A 26,176-nucleotide genomic window follows, 5' to 3' on the forward strand; every position below is an offset into this window, starting at 1 on the left:
TTTATGTTATTTTCCTTTCTGGCTCCTTTTGGATACTTCTGTTAGTTCTCAGTGACTCCCTTGTCATGAAAAGGGAAGTAGGCATGAGAATAGAGATTCAAATACCCCTATTTGTGGACTATTTTGTGAAAGGAGGATTTGATGGAAAGGTATGGAGATAGTGAAAGCAATAGAAACAAGAAGTTTGGATTACCTGGGGGTCTGAATTATCAGATTATCTGCATACCCCAATAATTTAGGAAATTGCAAGTCAGAGGGCAGTGAGAGAAAAATAGCCCAGAAGAATCCCTGCAGGGGAAACAATGGGGACTACAATTTTAATAAATATTGGGAGTAGATATCCTAATTATACATTTGGCTAACTTGAAGAAACTTTGATCTTTTCTTTTACTTATGGGAGAACTTTTTAAAATACATTTTAAGAATAATATTTCTTTATTTTTGGCTGTGCTGCATCTTCACTGCTGTGCAGGCTTTTCTCTAGTTGTGACATGTGGAAGCTACTCTCTAATCATGGTGTGCAGACCTCTCATTGCAGTGGCTTCTCTTGTTGCTGAGGCTGGGCTCTAGGGTGCACAGGCTTCAGTAGTTGCTGCACATGGGCTCAGTAGTTGCAGCTCCAGGGCTCCAGAGCACAGGCTCAATAGTTGTGGCACATGGGCTCAGTTGCTGTACAACTGAATCAGGGATTGACTCTGTCTCCTGCGTTAGCAGGTGGATTCTTTACCACTGAGCCTCCAGGCCCACCAGCCCTTGGAATGTGTTCTTTGAAATACAACTTACTTGCTTCAATCCTCTTCTCTATTATGTAGTTCCTGGCTGAGCATTCCCTTACTCTTTCTGCACCTTACAAGGATAAAGATTTTTTTTTTTTTTGCACATGGGCGTCATATCCCCGTTTCTAAGGGGTGCTCTCATTGTCCGTGGATGGGGGATGTGTTCGCATGGTGCAGAAGTGTCCATCTCTTCTCCTCACCTTGGCAGGACCACAGTAAATGTTCCTCAGCTCAGAAGTGCATTTCCCCATGCCTTCTCCTCCACCTGCATCCACATACCTAGCCCTCCTAGGGCTCTGGGTTAGCAAACAGAACGCAAATAATCGAACCGAGACATTAATGCCAGAAGAATTGTTTAATTGTTTGGAAAACAGGAGCAGCAAATGAAGAGTGAAAGAAAAGGGTGTCTGGGCATGCTGCCCAAGTTTCCAAGAAGCCGACAGGGTGATGTAGATACATGTCAGCAAAGGTGGTTAGTCGGTTTAGAGCCAGATCCTCATCTGAGATGAAAATTGCAGCTGCTAATTAATAAGAGGTTGAGATCCAGGAAGCTGCCATCCTGTTGTTGCCGCCTTTTCCTGAAGAGTGGCTGCCTCCAGGAACCGGGGATGAGTGGGGCTGACAGCTGACTGAGAGAGGGGAGTGGGGTCCATGCTCTCTCTTCTCCTGGTGGATTAGCCCTTGGCCTCATGCCTGGGCAGACTTCTTATTGGACTTCTGGCACTGCTGAAGGGGTGAGTGCTTCTGTTGGCACTTGGGGGCATAGGACTCCTTGCACTTGGGTGGAGGCTGGCAAGGCTCCTTGGTCTGCTGAGGCAGGGCTCAGCACTGCTTTGGTGGGGGGCAGCAGTGCTTTGGTGGGGGGCAGCACTGCTTTGGTGGGGGACAGCACTGCTTTGGTGGGGGGCAGCACTGCTGGGGCGGGGGGCAGCACTTCTGGGGTGGGGGGCAGCACTTCTGGGGCGGGGGGCAGCACTGCTGGGGTGGGGGGCAGCACTTCTGGGGCGGGGGGCAGCACTGCTTTGGTGGGGGGCAGCACTGCTGGGGTGGGGGGCAGTACTGCTGGGGTGGGGGGCAGCACTGCTGGGGCGGGGGGCAGCACTGCTTCACTGGGGGGCAGCACAGCTGTGGGGGAGCACACTGCTTCTGCTTCTGCTGAGACATACTGGGCCGGATGTGCACTGGAAGCAAAAAGACACAGAAGTGAGGAAGGCTGGAGCCTTAGAGAGACTCTTCCTCGGAGAACCTCCTGCCCTGTTCACACCCACCCCACTTTGACCTTGCCCTGGTGGCTTCACTGATTTAAGGTGTGTGTATGCATGTGTGCATGTCCATATAAATTGTCGCTACAGTTTGTAAGCCATTTCAAGTTTTTTTTTTGTTTTTGTTTTTTGTTTTTTTTTTGTTTTTTGAGACAAACATGGGAGGAAAGAAGGAGAGATGGAGGGGAGGAAAAGGTGAGAAGAGAAAGGGAGCTAGGTAGAAGAAAACAAAGATGTAAAAAGGGAGAGAAAGAGGAGAGAGAAATAGAGAGTAAGAAAGAAAGGCAGTGAGAAGGAGAACAAAAAGCAATACACTGCCACAGCAAAAATTGTGGAATATGGAACCGGATTTCCTGGGAGCTGAGTCTTGGCTAAACCATAAACCACCTGTGTGAGTTTGAGTTACTTAACTTCTTTGTCCTTTTCTTAAGGTCATTGGAAGCACTAAATGAATATATAAGAATCCATACAGACAAACACACATACATACACACATAAATATGTATATACACACACAAGAACCAGCACATGATGAGTACTGTTGTAAGGATTTCGACTTATTAAATCAATTTCTAACAATTTTAAAAGGCTAACAAGCAGCATCTTAACCACTATCTAAGAGAATTTGTAGAAAATGGGAATCTAGCTCAACGCTTAATTATAGTTGAGGAAAGCAAAACTCAGAGAAGGAGGTAATTGTTCCATAAGCACTCTGCACAGGGGGCTGGAAGCAGCTGTCCCCAACTCTCAGGGCAGGGTGTGGCCACTGCACCACATGGTCTTGTCCCTGCTGCTCTGAGCTCTCAGGGGCCTCGTACCCCTGATCCCTAAGGTGTTCTCCTTCTTCCCTACATTTACCATTCATTTAAGGGCAGCTTTGCCCCTGAGCTGGTTTCCTCCCTTTCATTTTACCCAGCCCTGCTCAGCACCTGGCTACACACAAACTCACCACACATGCCTCCAGTAGCCTCAGACATGGGCCTCTCGGCAGACCCTCCTCTCCCATCTCAACCCAACTTCTAGTACCATTCAGCTGTTGACTTGCAGCCCAAGATAGGTTGGTCTCAAATGATACGTAGAAGAGAGATGCCCAAATGAGACCTCTCTGACCAACCACCCAAATCTCTGGCCTCAGTTCCCGGCAGAGTTGGCACTGTGTGGAGCCAGGCTTCCAAGAGAGACGCTCCTTTGTCACACTTACCTTAGTTCACTAGCTGCTGGAGTGTGGGGATGCTGAAGGATGCTGTGGGATGCTCTGAGCCTGTCCACCTTTTATACGTCTCGAATCCCTGTCTGAGGCCATGAGGTGGCCTAGGATTGGGGCATCCTAATTAGGCCCTAGTCACAATAGAATGTACCTTCCTCAAATTCCAGGTTTTAGTCACCTCCTAGGCTGGCAACTTCCTTCTTGGTTTGGCGGGACTTGGGGATGACGGTACCTTCACTCCGGCCCTGGCCCCACCTCCCCATCACTTTACAAGGCCTGGCTGCCTCAGATTTCCAAACCCACTCGTGACTTTTGACTTAGAACCTTGGCATCTGGGATGGCACCAAGCATTTAGGACAGTGCTGGGTGTGAGGGGGTGTGAGGGCAGTGTTCCGAGATGTTCCAGTTGATGGGGTGAGGGGTGGGCCAGGCAGGGTACACAGAAGCACATTAGGGAAATGACAACTGAGGGGTGAGTGGCTCTCTGGGAAACTCATTAAACTCATTATAGCTCTGAACTTGACTTAACCTAGGCTCAGAACTACATTCAGCCTGAACTGGTGAGAAAACAGGGCAAGTGGCTTTGGCTTTTCACCTTTGGTAATACAAGGGAAAAAGTGGGGGCTGCAGCCCTCTGTCTTGGCTACCACTGAGAAAACCATTAGGCTTCATTAAGAGAAACTGGGTGGTAACAATAGACAGTACCTATCTCTTTATCTTTTTACATATATATAAGATACCCAGACTCCAGGGTTCTCAGGAAAATGATTAGATAGGTAGAGAAGGTGGGGGAGCTGAGAAGCATTGATTTGGAAAGAGCTGCTGGAGGAGTCACCTGGGCTGGCTCCTGAATTCTAAGCTCCTAGGGCTTTAGTCTTGATTCTTCTTTCCCATTCCAGTCAGAGATTGCAGCATGAAGAGGGATGACACAGGGCACAAACATGGATGATTCTCATATCTGACAATTGATGGAACATATCTTTAAAAAATCCCCCAGACTGGAGCTCTGAGCTTCACCAGAGCCCAAGCTTCACCTTGGGCTCTTAATATCTTTGAGCGTCACTTTCCTCATCTCCTAAAGAGGCTAACAACATCCTCTTTTTGTTTGCTTTTTTTCATGGAAATGTATTTTACTTTAAATATAGAGGTGTGTACATGTCAATCTCAAACACCCAATATGTCCCTTCCCCCACCCCACCCTTTCCCTCTGGTAGCCATAAATTCATTTTCTAAGTCTGTGACTGTTTCTGTTTAGTAAATACATTGGGGTGCATTGTATCCTTTTGAACTATGTTTTATTTTTTTTTTTTCTGGACATATATGCCCAAGAGTGAGACTGCTGTATCCTAATGGTAGTTCTATTTTTAGTTTTTTAATGAACCCCCGTACTGTTCTCCATAGTGTCTGTACCAACTTACATTCCCACCAGCCAGTGTAGGAGGGTTATGTTTTCTCCACACCCTCTCCAGCATTTACTGTTGGCAGATTTTTTGATGATGGCCATTCTGACTGGTATGAGGTTAATATCTCATTGTAGTTTTTATTTGCATTTTTCTAATAGTTAGAGATGTTACACATGTTTTCATGAGTCTCTTGTCCATCTGTATTCCTTCTTTGGAGAAATATCTATTTAGGTGTTCTGCCCATTTTTTGATCATGCTGTTTGTTTTGATATTGAGCTCAATGAGCTGTTTATTTTGGTTATTAATCCCTTGTTGGTCACATCATGTGCAAATATTTTATCCAATTTTGTGGGTTGTCTTTTGGTTTTGTTTATGGTTTCCTTTTCTGTGCAAAAGATTTTGAGTTTAATTAGGCCTCATTTATTTATTTTTGTTTTTATTTCCATTCTTTTTGAGGTAGATAAAAAAAGATCTTACTGTGATCTCTGTCAGAGAGTGTCTGCCTATATTTTCCTCTAAGAGTTTTACAGTATTCAGTCTTACATTTAAGTCTTTAATCCATTTTAAGTAGATTTTTGAGTATGGTGTTAAAGAATATTCTACTTTCATTTTTTTCACATGTATCTGTCCCATTATCCCAGCACCATGTATTGAAGGGACTATCTTTCCTCTATTTTATAGTCTTGCCTTCTTTGTCATAGATTAATTGGCCATAGGTATGTGGGTTTATTTCTGGGTTTTCTATCCTGTTCCACTGATCTATATTTCTGTTTTTGTGTCAGTACCATGCTGTTTTAATGACTGTAGCTTTGTAGTATTGTCTGAAGTCTGGAAGCCTGAATGTCAGTAGCAGTACAAGTTATCATGGGCAACGTAAGTAAAGTATGTGCATAGTGTTTGGTGCAAAATAAGTGTTCAACAAATGTTGAATGTTTCATCGAGTAGGGCTATGAAGACTAGGACAAAATATACTCTCAGAAGTAAGGAGTAGGTTGTTACAACATTTGAAGGCAAGGAGTGGTGCTTGCTACCCATGTCATAAGCCCTTAACTGAAAGGAATGAAAATAGGCAAGCTAGTCCTGAGGACGGTACATTTAGCCACAGTTCTGCTGAAAGTCTTAGAATATCCCTAAGTCTTGGGAAATCACATTGCAACACTACAAGGAAATCTAACACATGCTTGGAAATCAATGGTTTCTCACCCTGGGACTCACTGAGAGGGCAGGCTGTGTGTGGGTGAAGCACTGAGGGAGGTACTCAGAAGAATCCAGGTCTTCCTAGGAGAAGAATCCCTTCTGCCTGGTGTCATTCTGATGAAAGCAACCCCAGATAGCCTAAGAGAGGAATTTCAGCTCAGGTACCAAGGAGCAGAGAGGAAAGGTCATGTCGGGTAGCTGCCCTGGGATAACCATTAATTCATCAAGAAGCAGGATGCTCACACCATGTACTCGGTGCTACCCCTGTGTTGGAAACGGTAGTGAACAAGGAAAGCCAGACCCTTGCTGGTCGCTACACTGCATCACATTCTGTTCTCCCCCTTCTCCTTCCAAATCTTTAGTATTTTTCAACTGTTTGATTTGGGTTAGCTGAAGAACTCAAATTCAGATGTTACCGTGACAATGACTGCATAACTAGAGAAACTGTGAACATCATCTAATCCTTGAGTTTGGGGTGTTATATCCTGTCAATATTTTCCTCTATTGGGCCCCCACTACCCAGATCAGATTTTTTGTGCTGGAGTCAGCTATCTCAAGAACGCATTACATAGTATTGCTTCTACCACCAGAGAGCAGAAGGAATGGATAATCCAGAAGAAACAGATAAAACTAAATGCTTATCCTGAGCGTTTGGAATGGTATTGTTCACTGACTTTCACTAGCATAATTCTTTCTTTCTCTAAGCCTGTGTCTCTCATGCACACAGGCTCACACACCACACACACACACACACACACACAGTCACATATACACACGTGGGTGTCTCCTATACTCTAGCACTGAGTATTTGTGGGGCATAAAACCAGTCCTCAGGAAAGGTGATGGGACAGGAGGTGGCATTTTCAACCAATTTCCAAAACACATGTACATACTCACTACTTACTGTTGGTCATGTCTAGCAGGCATATGACCCTGCTTCCTTTGCATGGCTCCCATACCCTAAGGCTCCAGATGGCTCTTGAGCACATTTCCCCCCTTCAAGTATCCCTTGGTATTCATCTTATCCTCATTTTACTTGCATGAACATGAACATGCTGGTGAGGTAGTAGGGATGAGAGGTGGTAGGTAGGGGACTTTAGTTCCAGGATGTCTTTGTTTTGCAAATAGACACTTGCTCACTTGATTGCTTGATTTCTAGTTCTAGGTGCCTAGTAGCACATCCTCCCTGAGAAAGACCAGGACCTAGCTGCATAGAAGGCCAAGGGGCTGAGTTCTCTAGCGATCTAGTCAGTCATCAAATATACAGGAAGCAGACACCATCCATACCCAGGCTGGGGAACTGAGTGACATCCAAGCCCAGCCCTCAAGGAGCAGATGACCTCCACGGGGAGACAAATCCACCCCAATGCGACAGAAGCACTGGATCTGGGAGGCAGACATCATGAGTCAGGAGGGATGATCTGGAACAAAGGAGGCTCAGGACTCAGAGGAGTGGTCACCCCTCTGGGCTGGGTCAGTGTTGGCATGAAGCATCAGGGCGGACAGGAAAAGCTCCTTGACAGTGAACTCCTTCAGGGCAGAAACACTGACTTCATCTTTGTATCCTGGTACCTAGCAAAGGTTCCAGCTCAGATTCAGACCTAACTACATTTTTGTGAAATGAATGAGGACATTCTAGGCAAGGGAATATGGACTGAGAAACCATGTGGAAGGTGGGAAGATGCTATGTGTGTTTGGGGGACAAAGAGACCAACTTGGCTAGAGTAGATGGTCAGTGCTAGTGAGCCGTGGGCAGTGAAGTGGGGGCCAGACATCAAGGAAGGTGGAATAGTCAGGAGAGCTGAAGAGCTGAGGCCAAGAGAGCTGAAATTACAGAGTAGAAGGTGCAATAAGGAGACCTAAGCTTTGATTCTAAATACTGCAGAGGTACCCCCTTATCAAATGCTGTAACATTAAAAAATTCTATTGGTTAGCTTAGAGAGGCAGACAGTCATTGGCTTGTATTTAGAAGGCATGAGTATATTTCTGGCTCTGACAATAATTAACTGTGTGCTTTTGGACAACTGGCTTCCCCTCTCTGGGGCTCAGATTTTTTACTCTGTAGAACATGATAATCCCTAAGGCCCTTTCCAGGTGTAAGAAGTGTGGTTTTCCCATAGCAGATGGGAGCCAAAAGAGGGACATAGCTAAAAGTGGTTTTTGAGTTAAAAAATTCACAGGACAGGAGGACTAAGAGGATGGAGGGAGATAGAAGGAGAAGTCAAGGCGACCCTTCTGCTTCTAAGTGACAAAAATGGGCAGTGCACAAATTAGGACTGGGGCGAGGGAGAAGGAAGACAAGATGCCTGTTCATACACGTTGTGTCTGGTACAGCAGGATCCTGTATTAACTATGCTGTGTGTGTGCTATATAGAAACAGTACATATGCCCTGTTGTCTGTGCACTGGAGGTAAGTGAGTCTACACTGATGGGCAGCAGTAGAGGAGGGAGTGACGAAGGGATATGACCATGGAGACTTCACCTGCTGGGAGCCAGGTTTGTGCTGAGCACTTAAGCACAGAAAGCAAAGCAAGGAAGCTCTAGGTCCCAGAGCTCCCATGCTCCTTCCTGGTGGCAGGGCTTGCTCAGGGAACAAGAAAGCACTCTAGACTAGCAGGTGCCAGGACTGGAAAGAGCCCAGGAATCAGACAAAACACTCCCAATGCATGGTTCAAAGACTGTGCCAACACATGATATCACTCTCAACAAGTCACTGAGAAATGATAACTGTTACTATATTTTGCAGAGGTTGGTATAAGGTTGTTGACTCTTATTTCTTTGGAAGGTCTTCTTTTTTGTTTGCTTTTTGAGACTATACTCTTTCCAGAGTTATTAATTTTAAAATTACCTTTATGTATTGAAGTGGTCAGAGAAGGTGATGGCACCCCACTCCAGTACTCTTGCCTGGAAAATCCCATGGATGGAGGGGCCTGGTGGGCTGCAGTCCATGGGGTCACTAGGAGTCGGACACGGTTGAGCGACTTCAGTTGATTTTTTCACTTTCATGCATTGGAGAAGGAAATGGCAACCCACTCCAGTGTTCATGCCTGGAGAATCCCAGGGATGGGGGAGCCTGGAGGGCTGCCGTCTATGGGATCGCACAGAGTCGGACACGACTGAAGTGACTTAGCAGCAGTAGCAGCAGCATTGAAGTGGTGGCAACCATAAGAGGCCTTTACTTTTACTTAGAAAAATAAAATGCTTGCCCTCCTTACTCAATGAATTTTTTAAAAATGTAATTTTAGTTTTTAGTGAAATCCAAAAGCCTGGGCACCATTGATGTGGGTCCATCCAGTCTATTTTTTCCTGACTTTCTTTTCTTCCCTTTTAATTTATTGAAGTATAGTTGATTTACAATGTCATAATTAGTTTCAGGTATATGGCACTATGATTCATACACACACACACACACACACATATATATATATATGTATGTTTGTAAATATACATACTTTTTTCAGATTCCTTCCCCTTACAGGTTCTTTGAAACATTGATTACAGTTCTCCTGTACAAGTAGGTCCTTGTTGGTTATCTATTTCATAAGGGTGTGTATGTGTTAATCCCTTCTCCCCAGTTTCCCAGTCAGAAATCATAAGTTTAGTTTTCTATGCCTGTGAATCTATTTTTGGTTTTTTTTTGTTTTGTTTTTTTGTTTTTTCTAATTTTATTTTATTTTTAAACTTTACATAATTGTATTAGTTTTGCCAAATATCAAAATGAATCCACCACAGGTATACATGTGTTCCCCATCCTGAACCCTCCTCCCTCCTCCCTCCCCATACCATCCCTCTGGGTCGTCCCAGTGCACTAGCCCCAAGCATCCAGTATCGTGCATCGAACCTGGACTGGCAACTCGTTTCTTACATGATATTTTACATGTTTCTATGCCATTCTCCCAAATCTTCCCACCCTCTCCCTCTCCCACAGAGTCCATAAGACTGTTCTATACATCAGTGTCTCTTTTGCTGTCTCGTACACCGGGTTATTGTTACCATCTTTCTAAATTCCATATATATGCGTTAGTATACTGTATTTATGTTTTTCCTTCTGGCTTACTTCACTCTGTATAATAGGCTCCAGTTTCATCCACCTCATTAAAACTGATTCAAATGTATTTTTGTTTTTTAAACAAGTTGATTTGTATCTTTGAAAATATATATTTCACATATAAGGGATATAGTATGATGTTTGTCTTTATCTGGCTTACTTACTCGGTATGATAATCTCTAGGTCCATCCACATCTCTACAAATGACCCAGTTTCATTCCTTTTTATGTCTGAGTAATATACCATTGTATTTATGTAACATATCCTCTTTATCCACTCATCTGTCAGTGGACATTTAGGTTGCTTCCAGGTCTTGGCTATTGTACATAGTGCTGCAATGAACACTGGGGTTCATGCATCTTTTCGAGGTATGGTTTTCTTCAGGTATATGCACAGAAGTGGGATTGCGGGATCATATGGTAACTGTATTTTTAGTTTTTTAAGGAACCCCCATACTGTTCTCTTTAGTGGCTGTACCAATTTACATCCCCACCAACAGTGTAAGAGGGTTCCCTTTTCTCTACACCCTCTCCAGCATTTATCATTTACAGATTTTTTGATGATGGCCATCTGAACTGTGTGAGGTGATACCTCATTGAAGTTCTGGTTTGCATTTCTCTAATAACTAGCAATGTTGAGCATTTTTTCAGGTACCAGCTGGCCAGCTGTATGTCGCCTTTAGAGAAATGTCTATGTACATCTTTCGCCCATTTTTTGATGGAGATTTTTTTTTTTATATTGAGTTTTATGTATTATTTGTATATTTTGGAAATTAATCCTTTGTTGGTCACATCATTTGCAAATATTTTCTCCCATTCTGTAGGTTGTCTTTTCATTTTGTTTATGGTTTCCTTTGCTGTGCAAAAGCTTTTGAATAGGTCCCATTTGTTTATTTTTGTTTTTATTTCCATTACTCTAGGAGATAGATCTAAAAGATCTTGCTTTGATTTATGTCAGAGAGTGTTCTGCTTATGTTTTCTTCTAGAAGCTTTTCAGTATCTGACGTTATACCATTGAGTTTTATCACTAACAAACATAGAAAAGGTGAAATAGAAAAGGGAAGTGACTTGTGTGAGGTCACAATTTATCAAATGCCAGGGAAAGGAGTTGAACTCAAGGTACCTGATCAAAAACCAAACCAAACAAAAAGTAACCCATCGTACAAAGAAAACAGGACTTTGGCTAATGTCAAAATTCTTAGGAAATTCTCCTCCCTTCCTGAATGGCCCTCCCCACTATCCCCTAAAAGCCAGGCCTTTTCAGTGGTGGCAGGACCAGGCTTGTGCAACACCCACACCCCAAGAGTCTTCTTCCAGGCTCTCTCGGTCACAGTGCGAGGCTCTGGCTTGCGCCTCTTGGCCTGCCCCTCTCCTTGGGAGACAGGCTATGGCCTGCACTGTCACGTCATTAAGATAGAAACTATTCTCTTGCCTTTAACCAGCCTTTCAGATCAAAAGGATTAAACTCTTCAAGTCACATTTCCCCCTCCTGACTCATAGGAAGCCCCCAGTTGTAAGAAGTGAGTAAGTTACCTCCAAGCCCCCCATAGCTGGCTCCTCAGCCACCTTGCTTCTCCATGCCCAGAATCAATGGTTTCACTGTCATGATATAGGGATGTCCTGGGATACTTTACTGCCCCAGGGATCTAAGGCTTAATCTCATTTTCCAATGGCCCCACGATATGGAATGAGGTCCCTAAATACTGGAGTTTCCACAGGGATCTGCCTGCAGGCTCCTCTTCTCCCTTGGTGATCTCACTCACTCCTGTGCTTCTAATAACCACCTTTCTACTAATGCTACTAATGACTTGTAAATCTGTATTTCCAACCAAGGCATCTACCTTATGCTTCCAGTCCATGGGACATCCTGTTGCTTCCTTAGTATCTCAAAGTGCCCAGAAAAGAACTTGTCATCCTTCCCCATTTGCATGCACAGCACACCAGCTACCATGCACCCAGGAGTACCACCTTTAACTATATCCCACCACTGACCATTCCCTGGATGGGACTGGTCTACCTCCTGGATGTGTAATGATCTGCATCTATCCCCACAGAAAGCGTTTGTGATTTGAAAAGGGCCCTCTCCCTGGTCTGGCCTTTATCAGCTCTTGTCTTGACTGCCAAAGTGATTGCTTAACCCATTTCCCTATCTGTGTTTGTCTAGATGCAAACCATTTTCTACACAGAAGCCAAAATAATAATTTTAAAAGGGAAGTATGGAAAAGAATTTCTTGTTTTAAGGAAATATACACTAAGGTGTTTAGGGGCAAAGGGGCATCACATCTGCAAGTTACTCTCAAAATGTTCAGGAAAGAGAAAATAAAATGTAAACAAATAAATCAATATTATATGCATATTCATGCATGTACATATATATATATGTATGTATAGATATATATATCGAAGGCAGAAGGAGAAGGGAGCATCAGAGGATGAGACGATTGGGTGGCATCAATGACACAATGGACATGAGTTTGAGCAAACTCTGGGAGATAGCAAAGGACAGGGAAGCCTGCTGTGCTGTAGTCCTTGGGGTCACAAAGAGTCTGATACAACTTAGCAACTGAGCAGCTATATATATACACATACATATATATATGCCTCAGCCTTCTATTTATGGATACATAGACATAGATATACATATATGCATATCTATATATCTCTCTATACATGTCTTATTTTCTTTTTCTGAAATATTTGTGTATCTCTATATGTAAATAGAAAGAGAGAGAAACATTTAAAATCTGGGTGAATCTGCATGAAGGATATCCAGAAATTCTACGTACTGTTCTTCACACTTTTCCATAAGTCTGAAACTACGTTAAATAAATTTTATGTTTTTTATTTCTTTATTTTTTGGCCAGGCCACATGGCTTGTGTTATCTTAGTTCCCTGAGCAGGGATTGAACTCGTGTCCCCTGCAATGGAAGGGTGGAGCCCTAACCACTGGACCACGAGCAAATTCCCTAAATAAACATATTTTAAACAAAACTTAGCCTACATCATTCTCCTACGGAAAATCCCTCAAGCGGCCCACATCCCCCTACCTACAGCCTAAAGCCTAAGTTCTCTGTCTCTAGCTTTATCTCACCATCCCTGGCTCATGCTTCTGCCCCATCTACGAGGACCTGCTTACAGCTCCTGGCAGACAACCTGCTATTTCTCATTGCAAAGTCTTTGCTCACACAGTCATCCTGACGGGAATCCCTGACACTCACCTGGCACAGGGTAAGTGGTTAAGTCAGAGGAACGCCTCACGCTCTGAGCACGGAGGATGGAGCAAGGTGAGCTTTCTGCCTTCCCGTAACCTTTCCCTCCAGATGGTTGTGGTTGTCCCCTCTTTCCCTGCAATACAGGCACACAGGTTTGTGAGGAACAGCCTATGGTTCTAAGTGAGCTCAAGACAGATAAAAGGAACCTGAGAAATGTATTTGGTGAGATCACAGTCTCCCAGTGCGACCCCTGGACCTTTGGTCTTATGTTTTGTCACTTGGGAAAAGGACGGCTGTCATTTAGTCTGGCCCTGCTCCATTTCCAAGCCTCCAGGAAGTCCCCTCCAAAGTGCACCAGAGGAGTTTAAGCTGGAGGCCAGGGGGAGGTGTGTGTTCACCTTGTGTGTGCACCCGTGTGGGGGAAGGGCGCAGAGGCAGACAAGGTCCTCTTTCCCCTTCCTAGAAGCACCCCTCCCTTCACCCCAGCTTCAGGGCTGCCAGCCAGATAGTACATCTCATCTGTACCAGCATGAATGAGACACCCTCCCCATGCTGAGCTCCCATGACTGGGTAGAAGGACATCGGCTGGCCTGAAAATTCTGGATCCATAGGATGCTGCATCTGCTCGTACCTTCTCTGATCTGAGAGGCAGCAATTGAGCTGGAGGCCTCTATTTCCTCCGTAGCATTTGGAGAACCACAGGTCCTCTTGGTAGGTTTAGATTTGATGCAGACTTAGGGAAAGATATGATAAGTGGCTTTACACCACCTTGTCTCTCCAAGTGGAGAGCTCTTACTGATCTTTCTACGTTGTCCAGAATTAAGGAAACGGGCAAGTGAGAAAAACTAAAACGAAACTGAAGAAAACAAGAAGCTTAAGTTGATCTTTGTATTAAAGAACTGAGCCTTAAAAGACGGTGGAAGGGAAATGAGGAATACACCACGTTGAGTGCCTGGTGTTGGTATAGTTTCTATGCAATTTTAGAAAGGAAGGAGAGAGTTTTGTTTTTTTTTTTTTAAAGAGGACGTGTTCTGCCAATGATATATGCATCTATCTTGATAGCTGTCTATATCTAGACAGGGTAGTAAGACATATAATTTTAAGAAATTTTGTTCTGAGTGTTATTGGAAACTTTCTTTGGTACTCTTCTAGTGATCTAAAAGTAAAATTTAGTTGTTTTCTGAGTTACCTTTTTGGATGTGATAGCTCTCTTATACCAGGTCATAAAACTCCAATTATATGCAGATTTCAAAAAGATTACATTTCAAATGCAATGTGGAGTGTTCTAAAGTTGACCTAACATATTTTAGCTACAGATACAAGGAAATATATAAACACATTACTACTTAACTATGGAAAATGCATCCTTACAATATTAAAATGTAGGCTGGCTCCTTGGTTCTTAACAAACCTAAAGAGAAATGCATTAAGTAATCAGTTTAAAATACAACACTATTTTAGGTGGCAAAGAATCAGTCAAAGGGGCTGGGACCTGGTCTCTCAACACTTCTAGGGCTGAGACAAGGCAATGCCACAGATCATGGAAGAAGAGATCCTGAGTGAGGTCCCAGGAGCCTCAGGTCCCAACAGCCCAGCTTCTCTTCTCTTGCCAATTTCTTTCTGCTCTCGGCAGTGAGGTGGGGCCTGCACAAATGAAGTCAGTGGAGGACCCCCTCCCTGCCTCCTCCTCATTTTCCATGCACACCCTTCAATTGGGATGATACTTGCAAGTGGGTGTGTGGAACCCAGACAATCAGGTCTCATGTTTGCTTCTAGGTAGAGAGATCAGAATTTGTGTTTGAAGTTCTGAGTCATACCAAGGTTCCATGACGGTGGGTCTCTCTATATTTTGTGTTACACACACACACACATACATACCCTCCACTGGTCACCCCTACTATGCAGGGTGCTCTCTCTGTGTGCAGAGTCCTTTGCTGGGCATTGAAGGAATAAGATGCAAATAAGATGCATTCCCCAGGTGTTTGCTGAGCATCTATCATGTAGCTAAGCGCAGGGCTGGATACCAACAAGAATGGAACAGTGTTTTCAGGCTGCTTAGAGTTTACTTAGAGAAAAAAAGTGAAAAAAGAGGAGCTTGGTTTTTATAATAATATAGAATCCTAGGTTTCTACTGAGAATCAAGCTATGGACAGAGGAGTAAGACTCTGAGGAGATGGGAAGGCCCCAAGGATTAGGTCTAGAGAGAAGAGTAGAACTGTGGCGAGTTAGGATGAATGGATGAGGGTAGTCAGGGCTGCATCTGTGCATCTCCCATCACCACTGTGGGCTCAGAGGGAAGAGCAGCAGGTTTATAGTGTAGGGCTGACCTAGGGCTGAAGGCCTCATGGGGGCCAACAAGAACGCATTATTAGTGACAGAAACCTTGGGGTGGGGTAGTTCAGACTGTGGTCCATGCGGGAGAAGGAGGTAAGTGGTGGAAATTTTAGAGGTTACAACAGGGATGTGATTGATGATTCTCAGAGACAGTAGAGCCCAGAGTTAGAGTGGCAAAGAATGCATGGAAGTACTGTCAGCATGGAAGTCAAAACTAACCTGAGCAGCAAGCTACTCTTGGAAATGAAGCTTATACAAGCCCAGAAGTTGAGAATCAACCATATATCCATGTTAAATGAGTAGCTTCTACTATTTTAAGATTCCCGTAGAGTATTAAAAAAATATATTTGAAGCAAAAAATTCAACTGGTATCTTCTTCATGAAGCCTTTTTCATCCCCAAGACACATGTTTTGTCTAAAGAAACAACTCTCTCTTACTTCTATAGCATTTCCTACATCTACTAGGAAATGTAGAATGTTCTTCTTGGTTCTTGAGATATTTGCACATATGATTTGTTAACCCCAGTGTCCAACCCTGGAAGGCAGAGCCACAGATGCCTTCCCCAAATACCAGTACATACTGATTCCAGCAACTGTTCCAGGAACTGAAGTCATGTGTGTCATGGAGCAGACCCAGGACTGATGGACATTTTGCTTTGGGGAAGATTAAGTAGCAGTCTTCAGGGACAAAGTTTTCCAAGGTTGCCTACTAGCAAGCTCAAACGCATGCGGAGCACATGCATATAATAATACAATAAATATTATATTATATAATACACAATATAATAACACAATACACATATAATACACATATAATATATAACATATGTATTATATAATATGTATTATATTAGATACACATATAATATAATGCACATATAATAACACAATAAATATTGTTGAATGACTAGTCCAAACAGAAGTTTATGGGAGGCTAAGCTGAGGGAGATACGTATGCTACAGCGTCTTTATCCTCTAGCACAAAGAGATGTGCTGTGCATATGTGCCTGCACATGCACACGTTTGCACGTGCACACACACACCTAACCCCCACGTGCACAGTTTCAGACTTAGGTGTGTGGAGATCTTTCACATTTACAGATATGTCTGTTTGTCTTTGAGGATGGTAGAATGGTATCTTCATGATGCAAGTCCCAGATTTGCCTCTCGACTCCTCCTTTTGTTGTGAGGCTGTCTGGAATTTATCCCCATAGACCATGGGCCACTGTCAGGGTGTGGTCTTGGATGCACAACGGTGAGTAGCTGTCACCTCAAGAGCAGCATAGAAACAGAGAACTCACCAGGCACAGCCCAAAATATATTCACCCCACAGTTGGTGAGCACCCCCTGTGTTCTAGGCACTGAGGATTCAGAGATAAGTCAGACATTGCTTCCACTCTGTAAGTCGTCAGACCCTAGAGGAGGCAGCAGACCACACACATGCCTTCAGCACTATATGGTGAGCGTCTTGGTGGAGTTATTCAGAAGCCGTTGTAGCAGAGATAGAGGAGGACATGAACCGTGCAGAGGAGCAGCTGGAGGCTTCCGAGAGGAGGCAGGCCATGCTCTGCACTGCCTCCTCAAAGCACTCCTGGCAGGGTGCGGTCAAGGACACCCTCCTTTTTCTCTTAGACGTTTCCTGGTTTGGGAGATAATGTTACCCATCCCTCTAGCTCAGAGAAACCTTCTTTGTTCACCCCTTTCCCCCTAGTTCTACCCAACTTTCTATCAGATCACTCCATCATACTGCTGCTATTCTAATGAAAGTCCAAAAGAGCTTGAGGATTGGGCATCTGGAGAGAGGGTCCAGAAGTTGGCCTGAGGCACCAACCAATCTCTAGGTCCATGGGCTATAGGTTAGGGTCCTACTCTCACTACACCTCAAGGTCTTTGTGAGGCCTAATCCAGTGGAAAGGGATGGGAATCACCAAGAACACCCCATATGCGGATAACTCAGTCTATACAGATCCAGTGTGTGCCTAGCAACAGACACTCATGCACTGGCCATCTTCTAGCCAGAGAGCTCACAGAGCAGAGCCACACCCACATGGGGTTTTCTCCCTTGTAGTTTACATCCTCCTAGGAAATGAGAGGCGATTACTCTTGGGTTGACCTAGAAACTGGGTTGGGTTTTTCTGTAAGATATTACGGAAAAACCAGAATGAACTTTTTGGCCAGCACAATACATCTACACCTAAGAAATAAATAATGTGATTTCAGGGGAGTTATGGGCCCTATGAAGAGATTATGACATGGTGATGTTTAATTAGGGTAGCAGGGAAGCCCTCTCTGAGGTAGAGACATCGGAGCTGGGCCTGGAGGGTGGCAAGAGGGTCATAGAAAAGTCTGTGGACGGAAGTGAAGCAAGAGCGAGTGCAAAGGCCTGAGACGGGGATGGTCTTGCTGCGTTCCGTGAGCATCCCATGGCTAGAGCCTGGTAGACGAGGAGCAGGTGCATTCAGGGAGTCAGGCGGGGACTGAGTTCCATCAGGTGTGGGGACTGTGAAAGGATCTGAGCTGGTAGTGACTTGACCTAAGTTCTGCTTGAGAAGGGTCATTTTGGCCATTCTTACAAGCCAGGCTGAGCCAAAGCACAAGCCATGGCTCCTGTCTTCTTTCTTATCTTGGATCCTTATCAGAACCCAGAGAGCATATTTCTATTCTAGATGTTTATTTTAAATTTAGCCAGGAAGAAACCAACCCTTGGTAGGGTAGCAGTGATACAATTGCCAAGTGCAAGACCCTTTGCATTGTATTGTATGCTGTGTCTTTTCTGGGAAAGAATCCAATTTTAAAAGCGTGTTCTTTGTCCATCTGAATATATCTGACCTTGGTGGACTGCACACTCCCATTAGAGGTCCAGAGGAGAGGATCCCCATACTGAGTGGAATTTGCAGAAGGAATGTGCTCCTACCCTTCTTCTCCCAGCCAGAACTACCATGTCAGACTAACCCTACCATACTTGTTAACTTAGCCTTGACCTGGTCCTTCCACTTCTGCCCCTCAGAGTACCTGGCTGCTCTGGGGCATCCCTGCTGATGAGGAAGAGTCACTCAGGGCTGGTAGGTTCTGTTTTTCCACATGGGTTGGAAACAACACCTCTTATTTCATTTTCAGCTGCCTCATGCCTATAGCAGGGAACTTAAGAACACAATGGGAAGAACACAGAACACAGCATCAAGGCTGGCTGACATTTCCATTTTATTTCCCTCTGCTTCCCATGCTTCAGCCAACCTGAAGCATTCATTCCATTCACACCCACAGTGTTTTCCCAGGCTACACCTTTACTCAGGTGGTTCCTGCTGAGACCCTGCTCCATCCCCTTTAGGGATCTCTTCCTTGGCGCTCATTCTTCAAAGCCCAGATCATATGTCATCTCCTTCAGGAAATCCCTGTCAGTTCACTAACCCTCATGAGATTCCCCATCAGTGAGTCTCCAAAGCTTTAGCATGGGCTCTCGAGTCAGACATACTTGAGTTTGAGTCTCAGTGACTAGCTGAGTGACCTTGGATGCATGACTTGTCTGTCCTCTCTGAACCTCAGTCTTCTTGACTGTGAGGTAAGGGGTATAATCACACCTGCGTCATGGTGCTGTTGTGCTGGAAAAATGAGATCATGCATGTAAAGCCTTCGACGCTCTGACTGATATACGACCAGTGCTAAATAAATGGAGGTGTCTATTGTTACTAGAGTTATCTGAGCATTTGTTTTTTGTCCCTGCTTACTCTTAAGGGCACAAACTGTCCTATTCAACACCATTTCTTTGGAGATGTCTTCCGTGGATATCCAAGCTTTGCTTTTTGGACCTTGGGTGGAGCCCGTCTCTTCCAGTCTTGCACTTCTGTATCATGACACTAGAGGGCGGTAAGAGACCACGGACACTTTAAGACAGGCCGGTCGTCTGTACCAGCAATGGGACACCTATTGCAGTTTCTTCTCGCTTACACTATACTCTCGTTCCTTTGTGCTAGGAAAAGTCCAAAAGCACATGCTGCTGCTGCTGCTGCTGCTAAGTCGCTTCAGTCGTGTCGGACACTGTGCAACCCCAGAGTCGGCAGCTCACCAGGCTCCCCCGTCCCTGGGATTTTCCAGGTAAGAACACTGGAGTGGGTTGCCATTTCCTTCTCCAATGCATGAAAGTGAAAAGTGAAAGTGAAGTCGCTCAGTCGTGTCCAACTCTTCGCGACCCCATGGACTGCGGCCTACCAGTCTCCTCCGTCCATGGGATTTTCCAGACAAGAGTACTGGAGTGGGGGTGCCATCGCCTTCTCCCAAAAGCACATGAGCCAAGAGCTAATCATTGTAGTCCTTTTGGGAAGGCCTCCTCACTCCCCAAGTTTGCTTTAGTTGATTGGTTAATCAACATCAGCCAGGATATTCTGGTAATTATATCTCCTTTACTATGCTTCATGTTTTAAGGATGAAGTGGCTTCAAGAACGCAAAATGCTTTGAACATGACCTGGCACATAAGAAAGAAATTAAGCCTATTTTAAAGGGCCAATTAGGGAAGTGAAAAAAAGGCAACAAGGAACACAGAGAAGCTTTTAAAACCCCAAATGTGCAATGTTTCATTTGCTAAGCTGACAGAGTGCCAGACCCAGTGCCAAGGACTCCCCAGACATTATTTCATTATCAGACCAATACTGAAAGGTTAGTATCCCCGTGTGCATTTTCACCATTGTCATAGACTGAACGTTAGTCTCCACCCCCCACCCCCGCCATATTCTTATGTTGAGATCCTAACCCCAATATGATGTCATTAGGAGGTGGGAGGTCTTTGGAAGGTGACTAGGTTATCAGGGTAGGATTTTTGCCCTTATGAAAGAGATCTCCCTTCTCCCTTTCTCCATATGAGGGCGCAGCGTGAAGACGGCAGTCTCTGAACCAGGAAGTGGTCTTTTACCCGACACCAAATTTGCCAGCATCTTAACCCTGGGCTTCCCACCCTCCAGAACTGTGAGAAATAAATGTTTAAATCCCCTAGTCGATAGTATTTTTGTTGTAGCAGTCTGAATAGATTTAGACAACCATGAAAAGACAGATCGGAGATCTTACATAACTCACCTACGATAACACAGAATGTAAGTGGTGCAGCTGGCTTCAGTCCTAGCTGTGTCTGACTATAGCACGCATCTTTTAACCTCCACAGTGATGCCTCACCTGGTCAGGTTGTTTCATTTGTTTGTTTAATAATTATTATTACCTACTGCTGCTGCTAAGTCGCTTCAGTCGTGTCTGACTTTTTTGCAGCCCCATGGATTGTAGCCTGCCAGGCTCCTCTATCCATGGGATTCTCTAGGCAAGAATACTGGAGTGGGTTGCCAGTACCTCCTCCAGGGAATCTTCCCTACCCAGGGATCGAACCCCCATCTCTCACCTCTCCTGCATTGGCAGGAAGGTTCTTTACCACTAGCGCCACCTGGGAAACCCATTATTACCTAGTATATTGGTCCAAATATTTATCTCTGAGAGGTAAGAGCCAAGGTTGACTTTCTTGCATGATATTGTGGCATTAAAATAACTTCACCTGGGAATGATATTCTGGAGGAAATTAGAAAATGCTTAAAACTAAGCAACATAAAACTGCATACAAAAACTCATTGGATATATAATGAAAGCAACAAAATGAAAAAGGATTCAAGATTTAAAATTTTTTATAGTAACATAAAAGCTTGGAAATTAATGATCTAAAAGTCTATCATGAGAAATTAGAATTTTAAAAATTAGGAATTGCCAAAAAAAAAAAAGGTGAATGTAAGAACCTACTAAATATAAAATTGGAAATTAATGAAAACAAAAACAAAGATACAACCAAGAGGTATCAACAGAGGCAAATGGATTCTTTGAGAAGGTGAAAAAAAATAGTTAAGATTGTTACTTTTTACCAGGGTGAAAAAGAGAAAAATTAATATTAGGAATTTTAAAAGGCAGATCATGACTGTAGTCAGAGCAGAAACTACAAAGAAAAACAAATTTATAGCAAATTTAAATGAAAAAGAGAAATTACTAGGGAAATAATTGCTTTCAAACTTTATTTTTTATATATATTTTTATTATTAAGGACAGACTATACAAAGCGATGATTGCAGTGGGAGGCGGGGGAGAGGAGCAGTTGCAGTAGAGAGACTGCTCTGCCCATAAGTCTCCAAGTGTCTCCTGTCAGATTTTTTAGATGTTTACAGTCTGATGTCTTCTATGTGCCATCTCCCATTTTCCTGACCCCACACCTTTATGCCTAGGGGTGCGCAGCTGTCACAACCCCACACATTCAGGGGTAGTATGACAGCACTTTACTTCAGCTGCACCAGGGCTTTCTTCCTCTGTCCCAGGGTGTACACTCCCAGGAGCCTGCCCCGGCATGTGGGTGCAAGCGCTGTGTGGAAGCCTGAGGGAGTCAGCATCCCCTAGGACAACTGTTCATGAGTAGAAGGCGGGAATCCGTGGAGAGATAACATCCTTTCCTATCTCAGATGGGCAATTCTGATCCACATTCTATACAGTCCTTACAAGCTCCTAAGTGGGATTCAGCCCAGGTGCCCACAGTAATGCCCAGCTCAACAAAACATGCTTGGATTGACTTTCTTTCCTGTCTTGTTTTGCTCTTTCTAGTGCCCTTGACTTCTGCTCTTTGGGGTCACTTATCAAAAACACTACTGGTCTCATATTATGCTTCTTTGGGGGAACCAAGTGAAGACATCTCTATAAAATATTTTAAAAGTTCTGCTCTGCTCTTTACATTTCAAGTTAAAATCTAATCTTTTTTACATCTATGTTTAGTTACAAAGGACACAATTTCTATATTGTATATATTAGCATTTATCGATGCATTATTTTTACTATTTTATGGGAAAATTTAAACATATGCAAAAGTGGACAGAGTAGTGAAAAGAATGCCATGTATATCACCCAGCTTTAATAATTATCAAATTATGGTCAATTTTGTTTCTTCATTCACATGTCTACTCACTGGCCCCTTCAGTACTTCTTTAAGCAAATTCCAGGCTCATGTCACTTTATCTATGAAAGTGAAAGTTGCTCAGTCGTGTCTGACTCTTTGGGACCCAATCGACTGCATAGTCCATGGAATTCTCCAGGTCAGAATACTGGAGTGGTAGCCGTTCCCTTCTCCAGAGGATCTTCCCAACCCAGGGATCGAACCCAGGTCTCCCGCATTGTGGACGAATTCTTTACCAGCTGAGCTACAAGGGAACCCCAAGAATACTAGAGTGAGTAGCCTATCCCTTCTCCAGCAGATTTTCCTGACCCAGGAATTGAACTGGTGTCTCCTGCATTGCAGGCAGATTCTTTACCACTAAGCTATCGGGGAATTGTGGCTCAGCTGGTAAAGAATCCACTTGCAATGCAGGAGACCTGGGTTCAATCCCTGGGCTGGGAAGACTCCTTGGAGACGGAAATGGCTACCCATTCCAGTATTCTGGCCTGGAGAATTCCATGGACTGTATAGTCCATGGGTTGCAAAGAGTCAGACATGACTAAGTGAGGGATTCCCTGGTGGCTCAGATGGTAAAGAATCCACCTGCAATGTAGGAGACTTGGATTCAATCCCTGGGTTGGGAAGATTCCCTGGAGAAGGGAAAGGCTACCCACTCCAGTATTCTGGCCTGGAGAATTCTATGGACAGAGGAGCCTGGTAGGCTTACAGTCCATGGGGTAGCAAAAAGTCTGGCACGACCGAGTGACTTTATCTCTAGATATCTCTAAATTAAGGACTGTTTACTTTCCCTCAGCAGTTATAGAATTAAATAAATCTTATAACACCTTAAAAATACCCCAAAATATTTTTATTATGCAGTGTCCACTCAGTGTTCACATTTCCAATTATCTCCAAAAAGTCATTATTTTTCTAACAATGTATTTGAATTGAGATCAAAATAAGGTAGGTACATTGTTATTGGTTAATCTATCTCAAGTTTATTTTTGTGTATAGACTCCCTGTCCATTTTTTTGTCTCATTGGAATTTTTTAACTGAAGAAAGTGTGTTATCTGTCATACAGGGTGCTTCTCGTCTGGATTTTGCTGACTGCATCCTCATGGAGTCATTCAACACCACCTGGGTTTCGGTATAGTACTGCTTTCATTTATCCACATGGTAGTGCTTCATGAGACAGCTGCCCTTGGGTAAGTTGGCAGAAAGGCTGAAGCACCTGGCATTGTCTATCTTCCCAGAGTGGCTCTCAGCCAGCGAGTTAAAAGTGCAGGAGCACAGCAGCCCAGCCTTCTTGCCTCCTGCCAGCACAGCTCTGAGTCTTTTTCTACTCTCTGGAGTTCTCCTAGAGAAAGGGGGGGGTTAATGCTACCCACTCATCTTTGCCTGAAAACACACATCTACATGGCTTCTCCTCACAGTCCTGCTTCTCCTACTCCCTTACTAGTTTTGTCTGGAAGCACAGCCTTAGTAAATTCTTTGCAAACAAATCCTCATCTCAGGGAGTGAGATGATACCAATTGTGGTTCCCGAAGGCTGATTCTGGTGGTGGAATTTGGAGTTGACTTCTTGCTGTCTAGAAGGAAACAAGCTCCCTTCACTGATTGCACTATCTTTCATGGTGAATCAGGGCAGGATCTAATGGAAGGTGATGCCCTGGCTTGTGCTACATCTTTGATTTTTTGAGATAAATAGAGGAAATGGTAAGCTTGAGGATGGTGAACTCAATTGTTGCTGGTTGATATTGATGCTTTAAGGAGGAAAAAAAAGCTCAGGTCATCCACTTATTACTTTCAGATGTGATGTGAAAGTCAGACGGTGTACATAATAGTGTTTGAAAAGACCCTCATCTCCTGCAGATAGTGCTAAATGCCAGACTTAAGACCTAATAGTAACCTCAGCATATGTGTGTGCTAAGTTGCTTTAGCCACGTCCAACTCTTTATGACCCTATGGACTGTAGCTCACCAGGCTCCTCCATGGGAATTCTCCAGGCAAGGGTACTGGAGTGGGTTGCCAATTCCTACTCAGAGGATCTTCCCAATCCTGGAATTGAACCCATGTCTCTTATGTCTCTTATGCATAGGCAGATGGGTTCTTTATCACTAGCACCACCTGTGAAGCCTGATAGTAACCTCTGTAGAAAGCCAAATTTGCAGCTTTCATGCTTTTTATACCAAAGGAAGATCCTAATAGGGAAAGAATGAAACCTCAAAACTTGGGATGGAAATATATTCATGGCTGTTTTAGAGAACACTGAACTCCAGAATCCCCTGAATTTTCTCAGCCTGCAGAAGCGGGTTACTCTACTTGGATAGATGGCATCAGTCCCCACATTCTCACTGGCTGAAGATATGAAGAGGCTTCATCTGAAGTAGATGCTTTGTAAGGCATTATCATTTAACTGAAGGTCACCCTCACCTCCTCTCCTGGCCATTGGTTCAAGTCTCAGCAAAGCCAACTGAATTAGTACTGATCCTGCTAAGGGAGGGAAGAATTATTCACTGATGGAATATTCACTGCAGGGAATCTGCACCAGGACACAGAAGTGCTAACCAGATGTCATGATTGTCTATGTAGAAAATCTCAGAGAATCAACAATAAATCTTCCCAAACTAACAGCAATTATAGCAAGGTCAATAGGACACAAGGCTACAAAAGCCAATTGTTTTCCTATATCCCAGCAATGAACATATGGAATTTGATATTAAAATCATAACACCACTTACAAAAAATACTTTGGTAAAAATATAACAAAATTTGTTCAAGACCTTTATGTGAAAACTACAATAGTCTGCAGAAAGAGAACAAAGATCTAAATAAAACACTCAATATTGTTAAGATGTGAATTTTTCCCAAATTTATCTACAGATTCAATATAATCCAAAACAAAATCCCAGCAAGCTGTTTTGTGAATATCAACAGACTGATTCTAAAGTTTATGTGAGAAGGTGAAAGACTCACAATAGCCAACCAAAGACTAAAGAAAAAGAACAAAGTTAGAAGACTGATGTTACCTAATTTTAAGGCTTAATATAAAGCACAGTAATCAAAACAGCATGATATTGGTGAAAGAATAGATCTGTAGTTTAATGCAACTGAATAGTGAATCAAAAAAAGATCTACACAAGCAGAGTCAACTGATTTTGACAAAGGGGCAAAGGCATTTCAGTGGAGAAAGCCTTTTCAAAAAGTCATGTTGGAGCAATTGGATATTTATATACCAAAAAAAAAGAAGAATGATTCGAGACCCAGACTTTATACCTTTCATAAAAAATTAACTTAAAATTGATCATGGACCTAAATGTAAAAAATCTATAAATTTTTTCTAGGGTAACCTAGGAGAAACATCTATTTCTGCTTTATTGACTATGCCAATGCCTTTGACTGTGTGGATCACAATAAACTGTGGAAAATTCTGAAAGAGATGGGAATACCAGACCACCTGACCTGCCTCTTGAGAAACTTCTATGCAGGTCAGGAAGCAACAGTTAGAACTGGACATGGAACAACAGATTGGTTCTAAATAGGAAAAGGAGTACGTCAAGACTGTATATTGTCACCCTGCTTATTTAACTTCTATGCAGAGTACATCATGAGAAACACTGGGCTGGAAGAAGCACAGGCTGGAATCAAGATTGCCGGGAGAAATATCAATAACCTCAGATATGCAGATGACACCACCCTTATGCCAGAAAGTGAAGAGGAACTCAAAAGCCTCTTGATGAAAGTGAAAGAGGAGAGTGCAAAAGTTGGCTTAAAGCTCAACATTCAGAAAATGAAGATCATGG

The 26,176-nt window shown here is 43.5% G+C and overlaps 2 long non-coding RNA genes across 2 annotated transcripts in view; one reads left to right on the forward strand and one right to left on the reverse strand.

Moving 5' to 3' along the window:
• Window positions 1-1,116: 1,116 nt before the first annotated feature.
• On the reverse strand, window positions 1,117-3,360 carry LOC132344985 (uncharacterized). Its single transcript, XR_009494084.1, has 2 exons — window positions 3,240-3,360; window positions 1,117-1,957 (listed from the first exon to the last, which is right to left on the reverse strand). It is a non-coding gene; the product is annotated as an uncharacterized lncRNA (long non-coding RNA).
• Window positions 3,361-19,276: 15,916 nt separating this feature from the next.
• The window catches only part of LOC101904767 (uncharacterized), a 59,814-nt gene continuing 52,914 nt past the window's right edge, over window positions 19,277-26,176 (forward strand). Inside the window, exons 1-2 of the long non-coding RNA XR_805365.4 lie at window positions 19,277-19,530; window positions 23,456-23,579. This is a non-coding gene — a long non-coding RNA (uncharacterized lncRNA). The remainder of the gene's footprint in view (window positions 19,531-23,455; window positions 23,580-26,176) is intronic.

This window comes from Bos taurus, chromosome 3 (assembly GCF_002263795.3).
Source record: "Bos taurus isolate L1 Dominette 01449 registration number 42190680 breed Hereford chromosome 3, ARS-UCD2.0, whole genome shotgun sequence".
Lineage (NCBI taxonomy): Eukaryota > Metazoa > Chordata > Mammalia > Artiodactyla > Bovidae > Bos > Bos taurus.